The sequence below is a fragment of the Microcebus murinus genome, chromosome X (genome assembly GCF_040939455.1).
Source record: "Microcebus murinus isolate Inina chromosome X, M.murinus_Inina_mat1.0, whole genome shotgun sequence".
Classification (NCBI taxonomy): domain Eukaryota; kingdom Metazoa; phylum Chordata; class Mammalia; order Primates; family Cheirogaleidae; genus Microcebus; species Microcebus murinus.
In genome coordinates, this window is record NC_134136.1 from 101,659,503 (window position 1) to 101,680,770 (window position 21,268).

The 21,268-nt window shown below is 33.0% G+C and overlaps 1 long non-coding RNA gene across 4 annotated transcripts in view; it reads left to right on the forward strand.

The window, feature by feature from the left end:
- Window positions 1–20,820, forward strand: part of LOC105867098 (uncharacterized) — a 58,565-nt gene extending 37,745 nt beyond the window's left edge. For 3 of the 4 annotated variants that reach the window (XR_012916016.1, XR_012916018.1, XR_002223029.2), the window contains 4 exons: window positions 1,188–1,324; window positions 3,104–3,244; window positions 4,644–4,812; window positions 20,604–20,820. This is a non-coding gene — a long non-coding RNA (uncharacterized LOC105867098). The remainder of the gene's footprint in view (window positions 1–1,187; window positions 1,325–3,103; window positions 3,245–4,643; window positions 4,813–20,603) is intronic. The other variant, XR_012916017.1, reaches the window with a different exon arrangement.
- The last annotated feature ends 448 nt before the right edge of the window (window positions 20,821–21,268 follow it).

Sequence of the window (21,268 nt, forward strand, 5' to 3'; positions counted from 1 at the left end):
ACAATGCTTATTTAATAACATATAACAAAAAATCATTCTGTTAATACATAGAAGTCTCAAGCAGACTTCTGTGGAAGAAAGAATAATTACATACTTACAATATGTAGCAGTTCAGAGCTTTTTATATCTCCAATCAATAAATAAAATTTAAATATACAAAATCTTTAGCCCATTGTTGGGGGTGGGTAAACTCACAACTAATGGACGTGGTGAGCATTGTAGGGGGGAAAAGACACGCTTCAAATCATGGTTTGGGTGTGGCAAAGTCATAACATGTAACCAGAATATTTGTACTCCCATAATTTCCTGAAATAAATAAATAATTAATTTGAAAAAATCTTCAACCCAAAGTATAATGTTATTATCACTGCTCAAAACAATAGGTCTAAAAGCCACAAATTTCTACTTATAGATATCGATTTTTCTAAACCAGTCATTTGTTTATTCTGTTATGCACATATATCATATATACACATATATAAACATGTATCTGTAAATATATTAAAGGCAAGCTTTATTCTTAAAAAATGATTTAATCCATCTTTAAATTTTTCCAGTTTTCATGGCTAATGTATTGATAGACTTTCAAGACCAAGTATCTCTTTTCTCTGTTGGCTTTGTGTTTTCATAATGAAAATTATATTAGGCATGACAAAAATTATATTTTTATCAGTTTAAAATTAAGAATAAAGAGATATTACTTGTAGATGTGGTATTTCTTTAACAGAAGAATTACTTAGTGGAGGCTTTTTATTGTTTTTGTTGTTTTGTTTTAGTTGCATTTGTTAAATGCTTGGTTTCATCCGTTTGTATTTTGAAAAGACAGAGGCTGTATTTTTTCTAATTGATATTTCTAAACAAATCTGCTTGGATTTAGCAATAATATTTTACCGATAGATATCTTTATTCAAACTTATTATTATTATGTTTAATTACCCTAGTTTAAAAGAAAAGATCTCATACCACTCAACACTTTTTAAATCAAATCTGGAAAAAAATATTCATTCATTAAACATTTGGCAATAACTTAAAAGATACTCACTCAAGGCAATTCATAAGAAAAATGAAGAGCAAAAGCAGTTTGTGCCACTTGTGCAAAACATCTTTTTCCATTTATAATTTAAGTCTCAAGCAGAAGTTATTTATGTTAGGATACTACAAATGACTCTCTTATTTTTCTTGTTTAGATCTCTTCTTCCTGACTGAAACAAGAAGGTGCTTGTCAAAAACTTTGCAGAATATAGCTTTCTGGATATTTTTATTATATTTCTCAAGAAGAATGAGTCACATGCTACCACCTTTGAAAAGACACCTTTGAATACTGGTAATATATAAACAGGTTAACAAAATAACCTACCAAGAATGGAAATACATAAATGTAACCTTTTTTTGGAAAAAACAAAGTCTTAAAGCTCATTTCCATATAGAATTTTAACAGATACCATTCATTTCTCAATTGAAATATTAACTATAATAAAATAAATTTAACGAATGAGTGCACACATATGCAAACGTTGGCTGGCACAACAGGCATATGTGACTTATTTTATAATTTAAGTAAATAACTTAAAAACTAAATATTTAAACTATAGTGCAGTATTTCTTAACCATGAGACTGACTTTTTAAAATTCATCAAGCTACATTCTATGGAGATAAAATTAAAGATAGATTGGAATGGTTGAGTTAATTTATTAAAGAAAATTCCAAGACATATTTTTACCCGTTAAGTATTGTTTACACATAAATTTAAATTTGAAGAAATCTTAAAATGCCTGCTTCATGCTCTACATTTTAGACACAAAACCAAACTGCAGAGGATAAGTTACTTGCAGTACTAAACTTTATGCTGTAAAAACCATAGGCAAACTGTCAAACAGAAACAGAAAACTACCTATTGGAAGGACATCAGGAAGCTCACAGAGCTGAGAGGAAAGCCAAAGTACCAGTATGTGGTAAAATAACAGACATGTGGTAAGATAGGCAGTTGAGCTGCAAATTCAGCCAAATTCAAGACACATGAAAAGTCTGGTTCAGATGCCTGTGCTAGCACCAGCTATTAGATAAATATTCAATAACACTCCTGGATGTCTGATACTGCTGCATCCATACTCAATAATTTCTCAACTTCCTTTGGCCTTTTTGTTATGCCTTCAAGTTTAGGAATGTCAAGTCAGGACACTGTAATCGGCAAGCCTATGCCATGTGCTTGTCTCATGGCTGCTTCAAGGAAAAGAGAGGAAATATCCTCTATGATAGCTTTAGCAGTGGAAAACAGGGCCCTCTGCATACCAGGATTCACTCAACTGGAAATTGTCACTCCTGCTCTAAAAAAAAAAAAAAAAAAAAAAAAAAAAAAAAAAAAAAAAGCTGTTCTGATGTTGGATACCATAAATAATAACAAATGCCCCCTACAGACTTCCCAACATCCAAATCTATTCTTATTTCTTATTTAAATTTCCAAATCACTGGACCATGTTTAGTTACTTCAAATAGTAATCAAGTCACAAACTCTAGGTGATTCCTCAGTATTAAATAATTACTTTGCATCAGTATTCTAAAGTGCACCATTATGTATCCCACTTGTAGGAAGAACAGAAAAAAATAGCAATTAGTTATACCTAACCTATACATGACACAACAAGCTGGGTAAGGAATATGGGTAAGAGGGTGTATTCTATATTTTTGTAATTGTTCTCTAGATTGTAGCTACTTACAGTGTTTCTCTTTACCCATTCTATATTCCCATTTCTTCAGCCACCTCCTGAGCTAATTTAGAGTTCATTAAGCCAATGTACCATGTACGCATTTATTTCTGAGTGGTTTGAGCCCTCAGTGACTTTCTCTCATATAGTGGTAGTATGGTTTTCCATTATCCTTTACTCCAGACAATGTAATATGATGTAATATGAGGAATAACTTCAGGGGATCACTTGAGTTTCATAAATGCTGCTTTTTGCCACTGTTGTATATTAGCAACCTTATTTCCCTTTCATAATTAGGATTAATTATTCCAACTAACACAGTAACTTCTCCTCCGTCCATCTTTTTTTTGTCTTCTCTCTCTCACTCTCTTCATTTTTTATTTCTTGCCTATTTACCCAGTGACATTAAGAGGCTGAAATTGCCAGGTGTCAATCATTTACAATTTAAGAGAAATATTATTATATGCCATGGTGGAAACAAGCATTTTAGAATTCTTAAATGAGAGCCTAGACGTGTGAAGAAGACCTGAAGTAAAACTGAGTGAGTCATTAAATTTATTCATGAAAGCCACCATCTCCACTTCCTCCTATTTATTACTTATCTCATGAATGCTGGCAAGGGACAATCAGCATTGTATATTATGCACCGATTCAGATCTTACATGGCATCCTGTAAAATAACGCAGTTTTATCCCTTTCAAGTCCCTGATCATCCAGCTAAACCAGAAAAAGCCTGTGCTATAAATTGCTGTTTAGACTTACCTCAGGCTATCTTTTCTTACAAGCAAAGTGAACTATTAAATGGAGCATTTAAAATTTTGCCCACTGGAAAGATTTTACCTTTCGATAGCATCCTTCTGTGCCATCTATCAAACATAACATGATCATCAACCTCTGACATGGGTCAGCATATGATGCAGAACCATCTATAATCTAAGTTCAAATATTTGCCTCGGTTCATTGATTGTAGAAAACTCCCCATAAAATCATAAGCATAGGTTAAGGAGGGATGAAAATGAGGCAGGAGTAAGCATTCCCAGAGTTTGAATCATCTTGCTCATATTACTAGATATTAGAGCACTCCTGACCACATAACTAATTTTGGTGAATCAGTAACAAACATTTAGTTTATATCAGGCAGTTTCATTTACATGGTCACCTATTGTCCCATTGTCAATGGTACAGAATCCACCAAAGTTTCATATAGAAAGATCATATCTTCTTCATGATTATGTATGTTTATATACACATTATATATATATATATATATATATGTAATCATGAATCATATAGATAATCATGAAGAGAGTATGGCCTCTCTAAAAAACCCTGTTATTTGTTTATGAGACCTTACCATAGTTTCTATATATCTAACATGGTTATTTTAGGTAATATTGAATCTGCTTAGATATAATGCCCAGATGAAAAGTCTGCTTGTAGTGCATCTGCTTGAAATGCATTTTCTGAATTTAACTAAAAGCACTCCTTGTATTAACTCTGTATAGATTGAATAGTATCCTTAAATGTCATTGAACTCAAAATCAAAGGAGAATTCCTAAGCATTGTTGTGTTTTCTCCTTATTATTAGAAAATATAATCTGTCCTCTGCTTTGGAGAGAATATTTTAACTTGTTTCAGACAACTAAACTCAAAAGTGTTAGAATGTTTTTTTCCATTGGGTTTTATCTCTGTCTCTCACTCTGGCTAGCATATGTTGTACAAAAGTATGTGAGGTTTCTACTACATTGTTGGATTCTATCAGTATGATGGCATAATGCAGTTGAAGTGTGTGATAATGAAATGTTCAATTTTAAATTTTGGTTTATTTTATAGCTTTGAGGCAAGATGTCTGTCCTTTTCAGGTGATAGTAAATAGTATATATTTCTTTGTTTTTGTTTTCTCACCTCATTGCAAGTGTTTTTTGTTTATTTATTTTCAGATCAACAGCTGTGATAAGATGTCAGGAACTACGAAGATTGACTCCAGTAAAGAAACTCCATGTGAAACAGCCACTCATTAAGTACATTTATGATAATCTATTGTCATTCTCTGAGACAAGTCCTCCTTCTCCATTAGTTGATCTGGGTTCATGAATGCATATATGATAGGTATCTCAATTTCTGATTTTTTTTTCAATTCTTTGACTTGATCTTTGTGATTCTTCCAAGAATGCTATATTCCTTTTTATTTATTGTTATAGTTTATGGAGATGATTTCAGAGAGGTCCACTTTCTCCTGTGCAACAGAAAAGGTCAATATTTCATAACTCAGAAAACTGCTGTAGGAACATGCTATAAATTGAGACTATTTATAAACCACACAATCAACTGCTGCTGAATGGAATGCAGGATGTGTTTTGAGATCACTATAGTTCTACTCTAAGGCACACTTAGAAAACAGCTCAAGTTATAATAGGATCCTTATAAATCTACACTCTGACTGGCAGAGTTAATTGGTTAGTCTCAGCCCATGTGAGGTAGTGTTAGTTCAGTTAGTTCAAAAAGTCCCTTAAAGATGGTGACATTTTCCTTTCTTAAGGATAAATTTGCCCTAGTAAAAGACCATAAGTTCTAAAGTGGAAGGCTAGGAGAAATTGGCAAAGTATTTGTGATGCTATTATAGTGTACTTCTTCAAGAGCTGGGTTCTTCAGAAACAGATCTAATGATAAGGAATAATGTACAAGTGATTTATTAAGAGAGTAATTTTGACATCATGCCCAAATGAGAGGGCTGCTTGTAGTGTATCTCTTTGGAAAGCATTTCCTGGATTTAACTCAAAGTACCCTTTGTATCAATTCAGTATAGAATGAGTAGTACCCACAAATGTTGTTGAATTCAAAATCAAAGAATTCCTAAGTTTTATTCTATTTTCTCCTGATCATTAAAAGGTGTAATCTGTCCACTACTTTGGAAAGAATATTTTATCTTGTCCAGACAACTGGACTCAGAAGTGTTAGAATGTTTTTTGCATTGGGTTTATTTCTCTCTGTCTCTCACTCTGGCCAGCATGTGTTGTACAAAGGTATGTGAGGTTTCTAATAACTTGTTACATTCTATCAGTATGATTGTATAATGTGGGTGAACTGTGTGATAATGAGAAACTGTTGCCAAGAGAAACTATTAAAGAACTATTAAAGAAGCAAGACAAGAAAGAGGAATAAACGGAACAAATATGCAAGTTTTAGGTAGCTTCAGCTTATTCCAACAGGGAATCTTTACATTGTATGTTACACCTCAACACATTCTTACTAGAGATAATGGAACTGGGGTTTCATATCCTCCCTCAAACATTAGTCATTTGCTAAGAGCTGCTTAGGGGATTTAACATTATTCAGCGACCTCTAGCTATCTGCTCATGTGAGCATAGCAGTTCCAGTAGCCTTCAAAGAAGAATAAGAAGTAAAGCACATCAAAGATGGAGGAGATACACATAGAAACAAATGAGAATTAGAATCTGAGGGGATCCAAATGGAGCAATTACAAGATCTACAAGAGGTATTCAGGGTATTTTCAGTGTCTCCTCAATATGAGGGCCTTATGAACTGCAAAGAATTGGGAAAGGTAACATCAAGTTCAGGGTCCACTCACCAGAGTTGGGGATTCAAATTTAGACAAATTAAACAGGACGTTAGTGGGTTTTCCATCTATTTTGGCCATAAGGATCCTATGATCATTTAACCACTGCCAAAGGCTACTGTATACCAGATCATTTGGAATATTATTAACTTTGCAATACTACTAATCCTGTTGCTTATGTGTAAGCATACCACTTTGCTTACTGTTTGAGTTCTTTTCTCACTGTATGCCCAAAGAATCTGTCATGTCTATGAAAATAAAGAGCCATTTCAACTTTAGAATCTTTAACCAATAATGCAAAACTAGATAAAACATCCACCAAAATATTTTTCAAAAATTATAATGACTTTGTTATCAATATAATTCTTAAAGTCTTTATAAAGAAAATATCTTTTTGGTCATCCTGGGGTGGGAGTACAAATAGTACATGAGTAGATGCATCACCCATTTTGAATATATTACAGCATGTCCATTATCCGATATATATGAATTTATGAATTATTGTCATCTCAACTTTATTTATTGTGGGTGATAATGGAATTCAGGTCTTCACGTAGTGCCTATGTCCTAGCTACCAGAGAGCAAGGTATAGTGAACACCTTGACTGTTCACCCACAGCTTGTTCAAATCTTATTTCTTCCTAAGGGAACCACAGATTTGTTCAGATATCCCCTTCTTCCTCAGACATGCAACTCGTCAGAAATTGGGTCTCAAATTGGTTCAGCAATGGTCAAATGACCTAATTAGCTATTAAGACAAAGAAGGAAGTCTGCTTGTGAGCTTATGAAAAAGTTTTCTCATTCATAAGAGAGAAGACAAGCCATCTCTTTTTCCTCTGGGCATTGGCTACATAGATTGTTACAGCTATCAATCTCAAAAGGTAGTCAACTTTGTCCAATGAGGATAAGAGTGTTTGAAAGAAGCTGGGTTCCTAATTAAATCACCAAGCTATAAAAATGCCTAACCCTGAAACTCCCCCTTATCTCTGAGCTTTGTAATATTTCAGATAATTCATTTACTTATCTTTTAATCCAGTATGAGGTGAAGATTCTGCCACCTGTGAATGAAAGCATTTTACCCGGTAGACCGGGAGATGAAAAATCTTGTCTTATTGGCTTCCATAAATGGCAGCAGATCTTTTTATTTCAGGACTTATGTTATTAGCCATAGGATACATGTATAAGCAAGTCAGTATTCAATTCCCTGTTGTAAAGATGTCCTATTATTTTTCTGGGCACATTGAATCTCTCAGCAAAATAAGAGAAACTGGATATGGGTAATCTGTTTTCTTGGTTCTATTCCTATAAAACTTAAGAGCCTCTTTGTGGCTCTTGGCTTAAAATTAGTCATAATTAGTTAATATTAAGTAATATTAGTCATAAGCAAGGAGATAATTTTAGGTTGGATTTGTAGAAAAAATTGCACTTATAAATTAATGTAAGTTATTCTCACTTAAATCAGCAATTTTAATTAATTAGTAGTTAGCAAACAGTTTTGTTAAGGCTATGCTATCATTAGTCATCCAGAAAACTATGCAGGTGTTTTTATTAGATGAAAGCATGTGAGTAAGATATTACATAACCATATTTCTTCAATAGGCCCACTTGATATCATTAAGTGACACACTCATTTGGTGAGTGTGAAAGGATAGGAGGAAAAAGGATAAGTACAAAATTTTATAAAATTATATAGAATTGCTTTGGAAAAATAAAAACACTTTTGGTCATAGGAAACTTACAAATTAGTAATAAGTAAGTGTCAAAACACATTATAAATTGGCACCATATATCTAGCTTTATGAATCTAGGATATTCAGGATTTTAAAGACAAAAGTTTCTTAATTCAAATAAACTTCACAAAAGCCTTGATACTTGGCCTAAAAGCTTACTCTAGAAGAGAAAAAAAAATAAGATGTAGTACAAAGCAATCTCTAATTTAGAGTAATTTCTATGAACTCCTCATTTAGAATCATCAGTGATTAGGAAGGAGACACGAACACTATATAAGGACATTTATATATATTTTCAGTCAAATGTAGAGAAATGGTACAAATGAGACAGAGAATTTACCACTTATATCAGATATTTGACTTAAATAAAGGTAAAATTATAACTTAAAGAAAATAATCCTCTTTATACCTATTGGTAGAGAAAGAAACTGTGGTTGAGTGAGCATTGAAAGAAACATTCATATGAAACTAGGCAGAAAATTAAATGGGAAATTAAAAACAGATATTGGTCAAGACCACTAGGAAATTTATTTTTAAAAAGACTATTCTAATAAGAGAAGACAGCAGTATCTCTTTCTAAACTAGAAATACAACACTGAACTTAGCATTATTTGGTTTCAAAGAAATTTTAGTATGTTCAGGGCTAAAGATCATTTAGCAAATTAAGCCTTAGGAAAGTAAAAACCATAAACAAAATAAAAACAATAAAAATAAAAAGTGATATGAGTATCAAATGGTAGTTCTACTTTTAATTATTTGAGGTATCTCCATATTAGTTTCCATAGAGGTTGCACTAGTTTACAGTCCCACCAGCAATATATGAGTATTCCTGTCTCTCCACATCCATGACATTTGCCATTTTGGAACGTTTTAATAAAAGTCATTCTCACTGGAGTTAAGTGATATCTCATTGTGGTTTTGATTTGCATTTCCCTGATGATTAGAGATGTCTAGCAATTTTTCATATGTTTGATGGCCAGTAGGCTTTTTTCTTTTGCAAAATTTCTGTTCATGTCATTTGCCCACTTTTTAATGGGGTTGTTTGATTTTTTTCTTGTTAATTTTCCTAAGTTCTATACAGATTCAATTTATCAGCCCTTTATTGGATATACAGCATGCAAATATTTTCTCCCATTCTTTAGGTAGTCTATTCGCTCTAATGATAGTTTCCTTGGCTGTGCAGAAGCTTTTTTAATTTGATCAGGTCCCATTTATTTATTTGTTTTTTTATTGCTGTGATTGCCTGTGGGGTCTTCTTCATAAATTCTTTGCCTAGGCCAATGTCTATAAGAGTTTTTCCAACATTTTCTTCTAGAAGTCTTATGGTTTCATGTCTTATGTTTAAGTCTGTTATCCATCATGAGTTGATTTTTGTGAGAGGTAAGAGGTATGGATCCTGTATCAGTCTTCTACATGTGGCTCTCCAATTTCTCAGTACCATTTATTGAATAGTGATACTTCTCCCCAGTGAATGCTTTTGTCTGCTTAGTATGGTCCAGTACTTCTTTTTATTGGAAGACATTTTATTGCTGCTTCAATTTTAGTGCTTGCTATTGGTCTTTTCAGGAATTCTATATCTTCCTGATTGAGCCTAAGGATGTTGTGTGTTTCTAAAAATTTGTCCATTTCCTCCACATTTTCATGTTTTGGGGCACAGAGATTTTTATAGGATTGAAAGATGATGTTTTGTATTTCTAATTGAGCTTATTAAAATCCTTTCCTTTCTGCTTCTGGTCAATCTAGCAAGAGGCCTGTCAATTTTATCTTTTCAAAGAACCAACTTTTTGTTTCATTAATCTTCTGTATAGTTCTTGTGTTTTCAATTTCATTTAGTTCTGCTCTCATCTTGGTTATGTCTTTTCTTCTGCTGGGTTTAGGATTGGTTTGCTCTTCCTTTTCTTATTCCTTGAGACAATTTTTCCTACTATTTGGTATTTACACAAAGGAAAAATAGACGACATTCTATAATAAAGACATCTGCACTCAAATGTTTATAGCGGCACAATTCTCAATTGCAAAGATGTAGAAACAACCAAGTGCCCATCAATACATGAGTGGATTAATAAAATGTGGTATATGTATACCACAGTGTACTACTCAGCCATAAAAAGAAATGGTGAACTACCTACCTATTGTATTATCCTGGATGGAGCTGGAGCCCATTCTTTGAAGTGAAGTATATCACAAGAATGGAAAAACAAGTACCACATGTACTCACCACTAAATTGGTATTAATTGATCAATTCTTATGTGCACATATTGAAGGAACATTCACCGGGTGTTGGGCAGGTGGGGGAGGGAGGAGGGGTTGGGTAAATTCACACCTAATGGGTGCAGAGTACACTTGCTGGGGGATGGGCACACTTGTAGCTCTGACTTGGGTGGTGCAAAGGCAATATATGTAACTGAAGTGTTTGCACCCCCGTAATATTATGAAATTTTAAAAAGTGATGAGTATATACTTACAGTAGTGCATATGAATATTAAAGCAAAATGATTATTCAAATAATTCAAAATGAAAGATTAATCATATCCATAATAGTTGCATTAGTAGGGCCAATTGTTAAAATTTTTGATAAAATTTTACATAATTTAGAAGTCCATATTTATATTGTGAATGCAAAATTAACCAAATTCACCTTTGTTCTTTTCACTTTTATTTCTGCAGTTGTTACACTTTTTCCTTTTTTTCTTTATCTGACTTCATAAAATGATATTCTACCAAAAAGAATCAGACCCAATTTAATTTGTTAGATGTATTGAAATCCAAAATAGGGATATACTGGCCATTGGGACTGGACAAGCTTGGTCCATAAGCCAGGATTATCATGACAAGTGTTGGAACCATTTTTCCATCCATTTTGCATCAATAGACACCTCTAGAAATCTCTATGCAGCTAGAGAGATAACCAAGATAAGATCTTATCTTTCCTTTTTGATAATCAAATTTCTATATTTATGCCATTGCCCTTCTTCCAGAGGGCATTCTTTCTTTTGCTAGCCATAATATTAGCATTAAAATTCAGAAACATCTGCAGACATGCCAAAACAGCATGACTGTGTTTATACTTTAAGCTTCTGTCCTGAACAATTCTCAACATAATTTTATAAGCTAATCTGGTCCATTATGCTTTAAGTATCAGGCTGATTGCTGTGGCCAGCACTAACCTCAATAACAGGCTTTACAGATTTTCAATGCTCAGTACTACCTTTCATGAGCCCTTACTTCAGCCACCTAAAGCAGGCAGGTCCCAGGAAACTGCTTATAATTGCAGATCTCCGTTCCCACAGCTAATTTAAAACCCCAAAGTTTGCAGGCAACTGTCGCTGCAACTTTACTCTCTAATTTCTACACAGTGTTTCAAAATGTGGAGATCACACTGCCTTAAGTTAGGAAAATTTAAATCACACTCAGAACTTTCTCCACATATTTGTAGAAAGCTTAAAATATTTGAAGGCCTTGATCTTTCAAAGAAAATTATATTATAAAGAATAAAAGTTGTCAAACAAAAATCTTGTCTAGGTAGATCAATTTAGCAAAGTTGTCAGCTCCATGAGGGAAGGCATCATGTATGTTTTATGACTGCTGTTTATAGTTCTACATATAAAGAGTTCCTGGCACAAAGGTGACAATAAATATTTGTTTAATGAATGGGTGAATAAATAACCCTCAGTGTTTACTATATATTAACTCAGCACTTGATTTCTGCCTCAATCTAATCTGTGTTAGACTCACTTAGTACGAACCTATCTCTGCTTCTTATTAGCTATGATTAGCAGAAGCTGTCTCTTCTGGTATATCACTGTATTTAATAACCCTTAAATTAATTTGACTGTGTCTTCTTTTCAAGTGATTTTTATAGTGTTGTGCACATGGGTAGACACTAAAAAAATGCTTGTTGATATAACTGAATGAAGGTGTAATATCTCTTACTAGCTGAGAATTGTTAGTCTGTGAGCTTATTCCAAGTGAGTTCTGTTTGCCTCATTTTTTTTCTGTTCCATAGGAGGTGATCAATAAATATTGACTCTTTGATTAAAAGCAATCTAAAGTTGTTTAACACATTCTACTTTTAGAAAAATGTTCTATTCTTGCCTAAACTATAATGGATATGTAGTTTGCTTTCTAACAGTATTTCCCAATTTTATAAAGATTTCCTGATTCTACACATTAAGGCAATTAAACATGATTGTAATTTTTTCTTGCTTCCTATTAACTTTACAAAAACTGTCTTTCCCCCAGCCTGAAAACTCAACATGACATATTTCATTTTGAAAGTGAATGTGAACCAACATGATGTATATGTTTTATATCTTTCACCTTGAAGGTTTTAACGTATTTGCCATCACACTAAGCAGTGGAATTTGAAATAAATCATATGCCAAAGATAAACACCACTATATTAAATAAATAGATAAAAAAGTATTAGAGCTCATATACAATATGTATTAAACAGTAAGCAGTATACAGGATAACTATCATATTAAAAATAAAATAAAACTAAATCTTCAAAATTGTAGTGCAATTTCAAATGCATCAAATAAATAAAGATGGATAGGAATGTCACACATAAACATGTAGACATGATAATGATTTTTAAACTGTAGCAGCATATATCATACATCAAGAACAGAACAGCAATATAATTTTGATGGGGGGCAATGGAATTTTCATGCTTTGCTCTAAAAGTGTTTTGAAATGTTAATACAATAAAAAATTCAATTTTTTTAAGCTAATGCCATTAAAGATGCAAGAAACACTTCTTAGTTTTTGCAGTTTAGGTTCAGATAATATGTTTAAAAAAAGGAGTTTGTTATAGACCAGTATTTTAAAATTAGTTACTTATAATTCATTATAACCTTCCTACAGTATATTCTCTCTCTCTCTTTTTCTTTCTTCCTATTATATACCTATATATAAATCTATGTATGTGTATCAATCTATATATACATATACATCTATATATGTGTATATATCCACATATACACCTATATGTGTATATACTATATATGTACACATACATCTATATATGTATGTATATAACTATATACACATGTATACATCTGTATATTTGTGTATATATATCTGCATATATACACAATTTGTTTTCTCACTTGGAAGAGATATACATATATACAATTTTATTTTTAAACTCATTCTTTTTCAATTTTGGAAATTTTTATATAATAAGTTATGATATGCCAGATTTGATAAAAGTTTAAGTGAAAACACTACAAGTTATCACAAAATGTAAAATTTTGTCCCTTTTCATTGTCTATTTATAATTTTATTTACTAAACCAATATCACTATCGCTATATGGAAGAATTAAATCTTTCAAGAAGTAGAAATGACTTGCATGGAATACTTAAGTAGCTATAATTTCAGATAATTTTCCATTTGTCAAATATTATATTAAATATTTTATATAATCTTTTGTCTTTTTTGGCTTAAAATGTCAAGATATTATACTACCTATTCAATTATCAAAAAGTTAGTAACATGATTCCATTTGTCTCAGGTTAGTAAACAATTCTTGGGCATTAAATACATTTACCAAGATCAGATTGATATTACTTGACAGATTCAGGATTCAAATTTATGTTGGCCTGACTCCCCTTCCAGAGTTGCTTTTCAATTCTGATCATGAGCCTCTGTGCCCAGAGAGTCTTGTTGTCAGTCCTATCCCATTCTATTCTGTTTGACTCTTTAAGTTAAATACAAGTAGACATGCTCCAAAAATATTCCTTTCTCAAAATCATTGAACTTAATATGTATATATTGTCAGCCTTCTGTATCTGTAGATTTACCTTGGTAGATTCAACCAATAGCATATAAAAAATATTTGGGAAAAAAATAAAACTAATTCAACAATAAAAAATGCAGATTAAAAACCTATACAGTATAACAATTTTTTATACAGCATTTACATTGTATTAGGTATTATAAGTGATCTAGAGATTATTTAAAATATATGGGAGGCTGTGTGTAGGATATATGCAAATACTATGCCATTTTATATAATGGACTTGAGCAACTGGATTTTGGTATTTCCGAGCGTCCTGGAACCAATCCTCCAAGGATACTACGGGATGACTATATATATGCCTATACATACACCCACATATACACACATGTGCACACGCACACACATGTATATATGTGCATATATATATAAGAGAGTACATCACTATATACAATTAAAATATGCATGGTGACAACTCAAGGAAGTGAATTATATTTTTGTTCCAGACTGGGGTTCCAGAAGGGTCCTATGTACGTCTCTAGTTCTTCCCAGAAGGAATACAGCTTTCAGCTTAACAGCCATATGAAATCACTGCGACAATGTAAGATCATTATCTCAATGTTTTAGTTTCATATTTTCAAACACCTTGCCCTAGAATACAAAACTTTGGGATTCCACTTTGTAACTGTTTCCTACATCTTTTTTTGTTGCATAGTTCTCTCAGGAGATAACTACTAATAACAGGAAGAATATGTTACAAGGTCAATATCCTCCTCCTCCCAAACCACCAATTGATTAAATGTCCATTGCTACATATGTTTCTTTTACAAAAAAAAACAAAAAGGAGAAAGATCATTTAGAGCACATTTAGAGAGTTAATATCCAGAATGGGGGTGGCGGTGGGTAGGGAACACCCAGAAAATAAAGCTAGACAGTTAATAAATCTCTCTACATAATATCTTTGCTAATGCCCTCCTAATTATAGCATGGAAAACAAAGTTCATTCACTTGTGGCCAAAATATTTTTTAAAGGGAGAAGTGACATAGTGCAATAAAAAATAAGTTAGTCATTACTTAGAAAACATGTGGTCAGTTTATTGCTCCATATACTAGAATGCTGTCAACGCCAAAATTTGTATATGTTAAGCAGCATGCCAGGTTACTACTTGATATTTTAGTTTGGCTACCTAGAAAATTAGAAGTTGTCACCTACTTCAAAGAGTCATTAAAGAATATAAGTGAGTTAAATACATTTTAGGTGTACTTTATTTTATACACTCTGAAAGTTGTGGTTTCCTCTCTGAATTTAAAACTTGATACCATTCTTAGGGTGTCTTTCAATGGTGACCTCTTGATTTCTCATATCATTTAATTTGTTCTTGGCTGAACCTTACAAAGTTTGTTTCTTCCACATTCCTGGCAGAAAAACTTAAAAGTCGGAAGCCAAACTGATAGATAAAAACAGTAACATCTGACCATGAGGCCACAACTATTCTTGATGTCTCATTATCTCCTCTAATTGCAAGAAAGCCTTGCATGAGTGTACCTTCAGGATGAATGAACATACTGTTACTCATAGAGAACTTTCCAGAGAAGAGGCAGAAACTCACTAAGGCCTGAGCTCTTTTAACCCCAGGCAGAGTTTAAAGTTAACTGTTCATCAATTTCAAAGGAAATGTAAAGGCTGGCTTCCTTTATTTGCTACAGGGGGGAAAAAAATCACTGCAAAAATCCTTAGTGCATTTGTCTCTGTCTATAAACATCAAGTCAATGTGACTGCGTGCAGCCTACGAAGGTTGCTGTGTCACAACCTTCTCAGGAAATAGCTTTCTCAAGGGGAGTTATCAGAGACAGGATGAGAAAATATATCATCAGGAATGAGGTGGTTTATATAATGGATTCAAGACCATCTTAAAGTTTTCCCCTCATAGTTTTAGAGTAGGAGACAGGGCTGAGATTGGGTGCGGGTATTAAAGCAAACAACCCTCAAAACAGAAGCTAACTGGACGGCTGATAGCCGCAGGCAAGAACCAGCTTCAACCGGCTTGTCAGCTATCTCTTTCACCTTACATGAACTTTGGCTAATTATAATATCATTTACATTGGGGTTTTAAAATACCTCCATAATATGATGAAATAAAAATCATGTTCTAATAAAAAAAAAAAATTTCTCCACCCTTGAAATCACCATGACAGTTCCAAGACAACCATATGAAGTATAAAAATGGGGGGGGGGACTGAATTCTAGGAATCACTACCCAAATTCTTAGTAAAAGCCACCCCCTTGACCTTGAATATTCCCCCCCTCAATTAGTAATACTTTAAAAGGCCAAAAACCACTTCCTCCTAGTGCAACTGCTCTTTTTGGAGCCTGCCCACTCTCCTCTCTGAGAGTGTACTTTCTCTTTCAATTAAAAAAAAAAAAAAGCTGCTTGGCTTATGTAGTGTGTCCTGAAATTCTTTTCCTAACAATCACCAAAAACTTGGAAAAACCTCCACTCCCACTCGGAGGCTGCTAACAATCGATGTGTGGGGTGCATTGATTAGGTAAGACTAGGTCATGGACCTGTCTTCGAAAGTAGTATGTAGGTATAAGGAGATGGAAATATGAGGGGGATACAGTTATCTAAATATCTAAAAATCATGATTAGATAGAATTGAAGAATGGAAAAAACAACATATCACAATCCTAGAGTGGAATTTAGTGTAACTCATTTGGAAAGCCACATACAAAATAAACTTATTCACAACACTCTATCAGTTCACTAAACCTTAAAGGATGATGCGGTGGATAGAGTGCTGAACAATGGGAGATTCACAGTGGAAAGATAATCCCCCCTTCTTATCCAGAAAGCTTTGTTATTTCTTACTACAGTGTGTATAAATGAGAAAATGTATCAGACTAACATGGTGTCTGCTCTGTAGGTCTGATAGTTTTATTTGTCTGGGTTTCTGCAAAAAAGTACTCAATCCCTTGTTGCTATTCACCAAGACTACATTTTCTTAATCTGATGTAGAAAGAGTCATAAATCTGTTTCACTCTCACCAACCTAAATCTTGTCTTTCTTATTTGGTCCCAAACGTACTATATTTCTGGTTGTCAAATATATTCATTCAATGTGCACTTTACACGAAAGCATGGGATCAAACCCTTAATCTCTCCAAACAAAAATGCCCTTTAATACTTTTTTTTCACTCTGCCACTCATATATCATAAAAAACAAACATGCACGCAAAACAAAATAAAAGGTGATGAATGACCACATGTTGCTGGTGTTTTTATGAGATCTACCTATATTAGAAATTTGGCATTTTATCTCACCTCTACTATTTATTAGAGCCCCAAATCAATATTTATGTTATGTTAGATGATGTTTAACAAATGCTTGAGGAAATCACGGTTTATAAAAATGCTTCTTGAAATGATGGGCCACCAGCCTGAATACAATTATTTACTCTGGTTTTTAGATGTTCATAAATCATAAGTTTAATATTTAAGATTTCAACATGTGCTTAGTTTTTTTTTCATGTGGAATAAATGAAGGCATTTAATAAATTATATCATGTCCTTTAATATTGATGAATTTTAATTAGAACAATTGTAGTGTTGTGTTGTTTTGTTTCCTATAATGGATGTTTTCTACAATTATTATTGCTCCCATGACCATGCAGTCTTTTTAAAAATATCTCAAGTTTGATATACAATAACATTTTTTCAAACCATATTGTTGCCCAATTACATATAAAACATTACTCATGGTGGTCTTTTACACTGCTATATTTAAACAATATTATTTGGAAAGTCAATATGAATATGTGTTCTATATATTGTATCTTTATCTGTAAGTATAGATGTATAGACATAAATATAACTTTTACATAATTTCAGAAAAAAGATTGAATATGTAAACCAAAAAGTTGATGAAGTCAACTATCAGAGAATTTTATATATTTCAAATAAATAAGGGTTCTATTTTCTCAGGTGACAAGAAGCCGGGAGAAATGCAATTCAGGGATGATGTAGTTGTTTAAGAAAGATGTCAAGTCTACAATATTTTTCTCTTCCTTTCCCCTTATTCTTATAATATGACCTTTTAAGTCATATGTGCTAGATGGCTGCCCCACTACCAGTCTTCAAGCCTTTGCTCAAGACAGGAAGAAGAAAAAGGGAAGAGAAAAAACAAATTTATGAAATACTGAATCTGCCTCCAATTTTTAAGGAAAATGAGAGACTTCTTGAAAGAGTAACACACATGATTTCCATTTAATCTCATTGACTAGTACTTGGTTCAGAGGGTCACCTCATCTGGAAAGGATCTGTAGGGAGGGGAGTATTTTTAACTAGACACATTTCTGCTCCAAAGAGAATTATAGTTAGTAAAAGAGAATGAATATCGGGTAGGCAATTAGAAAAGTCTGCAGGATGGATAAAGAAGTCAGATAAAGATGTCTAGGAATATCTCTAGATTTCTCTTGAGATACCTTAATTTTGACTAAATACATTTAAGTTTGTGTGGAATTTTAAATATCATTAATTTATAGCTACTTTCCCATTTCAACAATAAGGTGTATAATTAGTAATTCACTCTAGGTACTAGACACATAATACAAAACATCTCTTTTTTGTCTAGGAAGAATCTTACAATCCAGTAGTAGAGATAGCCATTTAAGATGATATAATATTATATAGAGTTAAGAGCATTTCAATATGCATATGTGTAAATATATATATACCCATATATGTATACATGTGTATATACATGTATTTATAGGGGCATGTGTATATATATATATATATATATATATATACACACACACACACACACACACACACACACACACACACAGAAAGAGAGATTTCAATGGGATATAGTATTAGATGTCTTAGAATAAACTGGTAGATTCCACTCCACTCTTTGACCCAGCTTGCATTCTTTATTATGATTTCAAGCTGTGATTAGTCAATTGGATGTCCTTATACATATAAAGGAGAAATCTTGACGAATGTCAGAATTCCTGAAATTCTCTCTAAAATTTTTATTTTCTTTATTTCTACTTTTCCGTTAGCTTCTCCCTTGCCCTTTATTATCCTCATCCTATAGTCTTGACTTGACAGTGGCTATTTCATGGCTTCTATGCTTTGCCAGACCTTCTAATTTATTTCTTCCATTCTAATCTGATGCTAATAATGAATAAATGACTCTGTAATGGCCAACTCCTACCTTCTCCTTGGTTGTCCATTCTTTTATGGGTGGTATAGCCTATTAGTGGTTTTATTTTGGTTATAGACAAAGAAGACGAATAATTGATTAATAGAAATTTTATAAAGAAAAACTACCATCAGATACCTTAAAAGTGAGTTAGTAAAGTGCTTAATGGAAAAACAATCAATTGATATGGCCAATTTCTTTTGGCCTTATCAATGACTTCACCTCCAATCCCATGGCTCTATCTTACTCATTTTTAGCTTCTTGTATATATTGAGCTTGATGTTCATATCTTCTTGAAATTCTATCCTTTATTAACTGCCATAGTCATTACATTCTTCTTATTTTCTAACTACCTCTCCATCTGTATATTTTTATTGGTATTTTTCTCCTTATATTCAAGAAAATGATGCTACGAGGCTGTTCTTAGTCACTTTTTTTCTTTTCCCAGTAGACTCTCCATGGACTATTTTATTCAATTCTAGGTTGTCAAGAAACGAAGTCTCTGCCAGGGCGTCTTTCAGTTGTGTCTGTGTGCATTTCTTTTGAACTACTAGGCACTTATTGCAACCAGCATTCTATAGAAACTCTAGAGTTAACAGGGTTCCTGGGGCATTCTAAATCCCAAATCTCAGGGTCCCTAAAGCAATCCCTGTGTAAAGGGCACTGAATTAAGTGGCTGAAAACTCCCATTTGTTTGAAGTGCTCTCTAGGGAGTCAGTTACATTACAGCTTGAAAATGTGATCTGGCAGGTGGTTGCTGAGCAACAAAGCCTGGAATCAGTTATGGATGAAACAAAACTTCCATAAAACTTTATTAACGACTCCTTAGAGTATATAGTGTATTTGTCATGAGATTGGATTCTAGTTTAAAATGCTAATAAGAATTTAGATTGAGGTATCTTTATTGGTAATATTTATATATTGCAAAAAAGTATTCAAGTATTGAAGTGTTCATTCATTCATTCATTGTCTTGATCCAAAAGATTTAGCTTTTGTCAACTGCAATTGGGTGTAAGATAACTTCAGGAAAATATAGCTAAGTTGGAACCACCACAAATTGGATCATTTGAACTCTATAGCATTCTAGCTTAATTACAGCTCTAAAATACATTGATTTCTCACAGTGGCTCAAAAAGTAGTTTCTTGTTTTCTGATTTACCTCACAATATCTTCTGAATGAATAATTGATGATGAAAATGGTTTTAGGCTACATGTAGTAAATGTTGTACATATTAATATTTCTTCAGAAATTGAGTAACTCTTTCTACAATTCCACTAATCACATTCCTTCTCCCTCCAAAATTAGTTGCTATTCTTCCATTTAAGGCTGAAAAATTATAAAAATTTTGGTCATTAAATTTTATTTGTCAGGATCCATAAACTCTTTCATTTTTCTCTGTAATGCTTTGATAGGGTCAAAATCCACTGATTAGCCATTACATGCTCATAAATTTGCTAAAGCTAAAGTTTATCAAAAAGCAATATAAAATTTACATGACCAATTAAGAATTAAACAAATAGATACCTCGGGGGGCGGGGGTGGGGGAAGCAATACCAATCAGGATTTCTGTTTGCAAGCAACAGAAACCTACCTTGCCTATCTTATGCAGAAAAATATTTTCAAAGAGAATCTTATAGTTCACAGACCTCCCTGAAACACTACAGGAGCCTTTGGGAACAGGAACTGAGGGACACAAGATAAAGCCAACATTATACCCAAGAAATGGTCCACTGAAGATACTACTGTTGCTCTCCACCAACAAAACTGCTGTTGACATCCCCTCTACACAACTCCACTGTGATGCCAACTCCTCCAGCCTCCAAAAACCTCATGCCTCACTGCCCCACTGCACTATTAAATTCACTGCAACTTCTAGATGTGATTTCTGATTTATAGTGTGAGGAGCATAAAGGACAGCCACAAAATCATGCTACCAAGTACTACCCTTTATAAATAACAAGAGGGGATATATTGCAATAGCCCTCATTGGGTTTCAGTTATGCTAGAAGAGTAAATCCATCCTGGACAACCAAATGTTTAATGTTCTCCTAACTTTTCTATTCCTAATACATGGCATATTTTTTCACAAAAGAATTTTATTTTACATATCTAAACAATTATTCTCTTTATGACAAATGGAGCAATGAAGTAATTATGGTGTTATTTCCAAAGCTATTTTGACTTTCACCCTGTTTATGAGAAATATTTAATCCCTGTTGATATAAACGGAAGTCAAATTAGCCTTTAGTATATGTAATAAAAATGTATTTCCTTAAACTGCTCTTCTTTCAGTAATCATAAA